Source organism: Telopea speciosissima, chromosome 6, assembly GCF_018873765.1.
Source record: "Telopea speciosissima isolate NSW1024214 ecotype Mountain lineage chromosome 6, Tspe_v1, whole genome shotgun sequence".
Taxonomy (NCBI): domain Eukaryota; kingdom Viridiplantae; phylum Streptophyta; class Magnoliopsida; order Proteales; family Proteaceae; genus Telopea; species Telopea speciosissima.
Window position 1 is genome coordinate 7384507 of NC_057921.1, and position 6328 is coordinate 7390834.

Consider the following 6328-nt stretch of genomic DNA (forward strand, 5'->3'; position numbering starts at 1 on the left):
TGATAAGGGATGGGCCCTTAGAGAGTTTGAGGGTGGAACCATTCCCCACCTGTGAGTCATGCCTTCAGGGCAAAATGACCAAGAAACCCTTTAGCAATAAAGGTACTAGAGCCACAGATCTATTGGAGTTGATACACACTGACGTGTGTGGACCCATAAACATACAAGCAAGGTATGGGTATGAGTACTTTATCACATTCACCGATGGTTACTCTAGATATGGTTACATATACTTGATGCATAGGAAATCAGAAGCCTTTGATAAATTCAAAGAATTCTAAGCCGAGGTCGAAAGATAGCTCGATAAACGCATCAAGTCCTTATGATCAAATCGTGGAGGGGAGTATCTATCGGATGAATTTAAGGAATATCTCATATCACAGGGGATAGTTAGTCAAGTAACTAATCCAGGTGCACCACAACAAAATAGTGTATCCGAACGACGCAATCGAACCCTATTGGATATGGTCCGGACGATGCTCACTTATAGTGAGCTACCTCTTTCTTTCTGGGGGTATGCTTTAGAGACTGCGATTTATATCTTGAATAGGGTTCCATCCAAGTCTGTAGCCAAGATGCCCTTTGAGTTGTGGAAAGGGCGCAAGCCCAATATTCAACACCTTAAGGTATGGGGTTGCATAGCATATGTGCGAAAGCAACAGATAGACAAGTTGGAATCCAGGACTTCAAGATGCTATTTCTTGGGCTACCCTAAAGGCACAATAGGCTATTATTTCTATGACCTGGTTGACCAAAAGGTCATTGTAAGTAAACACGTCACATTTCTAGAGGAAGAAATGATGACCCAGAGGTTCGAACCAGTAATCATTAAGGAGCTATCAGATAGCTCAGAAACGTCACTTCCAGAAGTGAGACCAATTGACATACCCGCTGAAATACCAACAATTGAAGAACCTCAACGTAGTGGGAGGACTATTAGACCACCCACCAGGCTTACTCTTCTAACCGAAGAGGAAACAATGGAAGAGTCCCACATGGTATCGATTGAATCGGATGATGATCCGATGATATACTCTGAGGCTCTAAAGGATGTTGACGCCACTAGGTGGCTGAAGGCAATGCGCTCTGAAATCGATTCAATGCATTCAAACAAGGTCTAAATTCTAGTCGATCCACCACTTGGCGTTAAGATAATTGGATGCAAATGGATCTTCAAGAGGAAGAAGGGCGCGGATGGAAAGGTCAAAAGATTCAAAGCGAGACTGGTGGCAAAGGGCTATACCCAGAAAAATGGTATAGACTATGAGAAAACTTTTTCACCAGTGGCGATGATGAAATCAGGATTTTATTGGCTATTACTGCACACTTTGATTATGAGATCTGGTAGATGGATATGCAGACTGCATTTCTGAATGGGTGTTTTCAAGAGAAAATCTACATGGAATAGCCAGAGGGGTTCTCTTCCTTGGAGGAAGAAAGAAAGGTGTGCAAATTGCAGAGGTCCATTTATGGACTAAAGTAGGCTTCCAGGAGCTGGAACATCAAGTTTGATCAATCAATCAAATCATTTGGTTTTGATCAAAACATGGATGAACCATGCGTTTACAAGAAGATTAGTGGGAGGGCAGTATTTTTTTTTTTTATACGTAGATGACATATTGTTGATTGGTAACGATGTAGGATTTCTTTCATCAGTAAAACAGTGGTGATCCACAACATTTTCAAAGAAAGACCTTGGAGAAGTTAGCTATATCCTTGGGATCAAACTCGTGAGAGATCGCCAGAAAAGGATGTTAGGCTTGTCACAGGCTACCTATATAGACAAAGTCCTGACCAGATTTAGCATGGAGAACTCCAAGAGGGGAAGTGTTCCCTTCCGACATGGAGTCAGTCTTTTCGAATCTTAATGTCCTCAGTCTCAGATGGACATTGAAGAGATGAAGAAGATTCCCTATGCCTCTGCAGTAGGGAGTCTTATGTACGCTATGTTGTGTATGAGGCCGGACGTTTGCTATGCAGTAGGTATTGTGAGTCATTACTAGTCTAATGAGTGGAGGTGCCATTGTATAGAGGAGTACAAAATAGAAATCTACAGCCGATCCCAATTTTTTTTAAGAACACCTTGCATCATGTGATGCGGCTAATAAGGTGTTTGGGTTAGGAAGTTCCTAACATTTTTGGAGTAGTCCTTGATCTTATCAAGGGCCCTATTCCCCTGTTATGTGACAACAGAGGGGCCATTGCACAAGCTAAGGAGCCTAGGGCTCATCAGAGGAATAAGCACGTGTAGTGGAAGTATCACCTCATCAGAGAGATTATCCAGCAGGGCGACGTGAGTATCTCCAAAATGGACACAACTGAAAATGTGTCTGATGCCATGACAAAGGGTTTGTCTCCAGGAGTGTTTGAGAAACACATGGAGAGCATGGGTTTAAAATGTATGGGGAATTGGCTTTGATGTACAAGTGGGAGATTGTTGGACAAGTGTGTGTCCATCAAACCCGGTTCAGTCCAGTTCAACCCGGTTCACCTTTGTATTGAACTTTTATACATTTTAGTTTAATATTGTCACATGCGATATAAACTTTTTGAGCATTATGTGTCTGTAAGTTTGACTTAAAATGGTAGTCACGATTAGGGTTTGGGCTGGGCACCCTTATGATATGGTCGTCGCATTGGGTATGCCTAGACATGTGATGTCAGGGTACGAATGCGAGTGCTCACATGTTTGATGTGTGCATTGACGAAGAATCTACTTTGTCGATTCCCTCATGTATTACTGCCAGATGTAGGAAGGGATAGACATGTGTCTCTGACACCCTATGCGGGTACCCTATCACTGCAAAGTGTGATCACATTCTTTGGTTCATCAATGACTGAGACTCAAGCGAGTCAAAGCCGATGTTTTGGGAATACGTGAACACTTTGTGAGTGAAGGAGTTATCCAACATGGTCACCACTGCCCGATTGGGGAACACTAAGTGATGAGCACATTTATGTGTGAAATCTTAGGGCATAAAGCATACATTTTACCACATTGGATAGAGTTACTTCGGTACTTTCTTGTGCTTTTTAGGTTTTAGGTGAATTCTTGTAAAAATGGAGCAAAAGATGCTAAGAATAGCCGGAAGCGCCCAGGAGTCGAGAAAATCAAGTTTGGATTAAGCACTAAAAGAATCAAGCCAATTAGTCAAATTTGAACGTGAGTATACTGGGCCCCTTAGCAAAATTTTGAGGTGTTAATAGTATGGATGCGTAACCCGTCGAGTCAGCTTCGTAACGGTTCAAACGGCACTTGATTTCGAGTTGAAACGAAGAAGTTACGACCGTTTCCATGGATAGGGTTTATTTGTAATTATTGACAGTCGACCAGGGACAAAGTAAAGCGGAAGTTCGGATTCCAGGGGCCTTAGCGCAATTATTAGAAGCTATCTTTCTGTCAGCCGAAAGATTTCTTTTGGAAGGCTCTGGAGTAGTCCAACTTCAACTTGAGATATCTTGGGCTCCCGAATTTCAAATTGGACGAAATTTGGGTCTATTTTGGATGGTTTTTCACAAGGAATGCAATAGTGAGGCTATATAAGCACCCCATGCTCCAATTTTTTTTGAAGGACAGAATGGGTATTTTGTTTATTCTTTGAGTGGAGTCTTAGTCATCATTCTCTCTCCTCCAACTTTCCAAGGGCACTTTTGGGATTTGACTATGGATAAATTTAATTTGAAAAATATTCTTTCATCCATGGAAGGTTGAAAAGCCAAAGATGCCTTGATCTCATTGCTTGGAGAAGACACCTACAAGGAAAAGGAAGCACAAGTTAGAATTAGAAAGTTACTTTTTGATAAATAAAAGGTTTATGTAGCTAGGATTTTTCTCTCTTAGTTTCTATTTTTTTCCTTTTTCTTAGGATTCAAGGCATTGTAAAGGAGGAAGGAGAAGAGAATATTCTCTTTTCTTAGGAAATATTTCTCCTACCACTTCTCTCTTCTCTCTTCTCCTCTCTTCCCCCTATAAATACCCCTACCCTCTCCTTTGTAAAGTTGTTCATTTACTTAGTGAAATTTCTTCTCTTCTTCTCCTTCTAATTTGTGATTTTTGGCTTTCTAAGTTCTAGTTTGCTTTTATGATTTTTATTTCATGGTTGTAATGCTTTTGATTCATGCTTTCAATTCATGTCTTCAATTTGGTTCTAATAATTTAATTCTAGTTTAGGTTAAAGCTTTCTAGTCTAAGTTCCTATGTTGATAACAAGACTTGGAGATTTAGAAGAGGAAGCCATGGTAAGTTTATTCAAGTGTTCATGCAAGGCTTAATTAATTCATGCAAGCAAGTTCAATCCGGTTCAAGCACATCCAGGTTTTTATTCTCTAAACCCTTAATCTCATTCTCTCTCTCTTCTTCTTCTTCTCCCTCTATTTCTTTTATTTTTTTTAATGTGGTTGTGGTGTGTGGCTGCAATTTATCCCTTTCAATCCGCGTTAGTTTGATAGGTTAGATGGATATGTGTTAGGACGCTAATTTAATTCGTTAGATGCTTGTGAGCTAGGATGCGTTAATTTGTTAGTTTAATTAGTTTAATTTAACATCTTAATTTGGTTCACTTTGCATTACTTTAAAGTGAGTAAAATAGGGTGGCGTATATCTCCTTGAGTTTGACCCGTAGCTACGATTGATCCGTACGCTTGCTGTTATTATTTTGTGCAAACAAGTTTCTGGCGTCGTTGCCGGGGAGATTATTGTCCACTTTATTTTTCTGATTTTTAAGTAGTTCGAAGTGCTTTAATTTACTCTCTTTCTCTTCCTCATTTTCTTCTAAAAAAAAAGTTTTTGAAAACCTCTTCTTGTTTCTCTTCTGTTTCAAATAGTGTGCACCCAATCTAAAGTCCTTCATATGCTCCAACCCTCTATCTTTTGGTGTCCCTCATAGGATTAAGTTACCTATGACGCTACATCTTGACTTGGTTGGGTGGATTGGCATATGACTTATCTTTGGAGGTGACCACTCTTGATAACAGGAAAGCGACATAGTGAGTGATTTTGGAGACAAAAATGTATAGTAGTCCTTCACCCTACATTAGAATCTACTTGGAGTCGCACGTAGGTGGCTATAGAAGACTATACGGGTTCCCTTGCTATCAACCTATATGACATCCTTATAGGTTTGGAACCATTGTTTCGATTCTTGAGGGATAGATGCACTATCTACCTTGGACTCCCTCTTATTTTTGGTGATTTTTTTCTAAGTCTTTTATTTTTTCTTTAAATTTTCTAAAGGGGACCTCATATTTGTTTAGGTGGCTATGGTGTGGACTCGTGATTCAAGTAACCATCTTATTAGAATACCACATTCTCCACTACCTTTGACCCCACCTTTGACCATGGGTGATCAACAATCCAAGACTCTTAAGGATAGGTTCTACCCTACTAGGGCTGCACAGCCTTCTTGCATCAACTTACCACCTGTTACAGGAAACAATTATGAACTTAAGACCAACTTCATTAGCATGCGACCCCACTTCCATGGGATGACCAATGAAGATGCATATCTCTTCCTTAGGGAATTTGAGGAGGTCTGTGTTCTAATTAAGGTCCAGAATTTGACTGATGATGCAGTTAGGCTTAGTTTTACACCCTTTGCCCTGAAAGACCAAGTCAAGAAGTGGCTCTACGGACTGCCAACAAATTCCATTAATACATGGGATGAGTTCACCATTGCCTTCTTGAGAAAAATTTTCCCTCTTTACAAGACCAATAAACTCAAGAGTGACATACTCTAGTTTAGGCAGAAACCACAAGAGTCCTCTAAATTCATGGAAAGATTCAAGGATCTCCTCTTAGAATGCCCTCACCATGGTTTTGACTTGTGGCAGTTATGCCAAATTATTTATGAGGGTATTGACTTTCAGACTAAGCAACTTGTAGAGTCCATGTGTCCTGTAGGCTTTACTTCTTTTTCTGAGGAGAATGATGCATGGACATTCTTAACCAACTTGGCTGATAAGACTAGGGAGTGGGAATCTTTTCAAGAGGCTGAAAGAACCACATAGGGGTACCTCATCGAGGGTATGCCAGCCAAGGAGGCCAAACTTGACAGCCTCATAAAAAGGTTGAAGTCCATAGTTCTTAAAGAGTCTATACCAGTTAACCAGGTCAATCATGTGTCCATATGCAGTTGGTGCCAAGCCCCTGGACATCTTTTGGAGGAATGCCCCAACAACTTTGTGAGTAATTTCAACACTGAGAATATAAGTGCTCTCTACCAAAATAATCCATATAGCAATACTTACAACCCAGGATGGAGAAATCACCCTAATTTCTCTTGGAACCAAGGGAACTAAGTAGCCCCATCCAACTTTCACAATAAAGGTC

General features: G+C 40.4%; 1 non-coding gene across 1 annotated transcript; it reads right to left on the reverse strand.

Moving 5' to 3' along the window:
* Positions 1–5712: 5712 nt before the first annotated feature.
* On the reverse strand, positions 5713–5816 carry LOC122666374. Its single transcript, XR_006333567.1, has one exon. It is a non-coding gene; the product is annotated as a small nucleolar RNA R71 (small nucleolar RNA).
* Between the last annotated feature and the right edge of the window lie 512 nt (positions 5817–6328).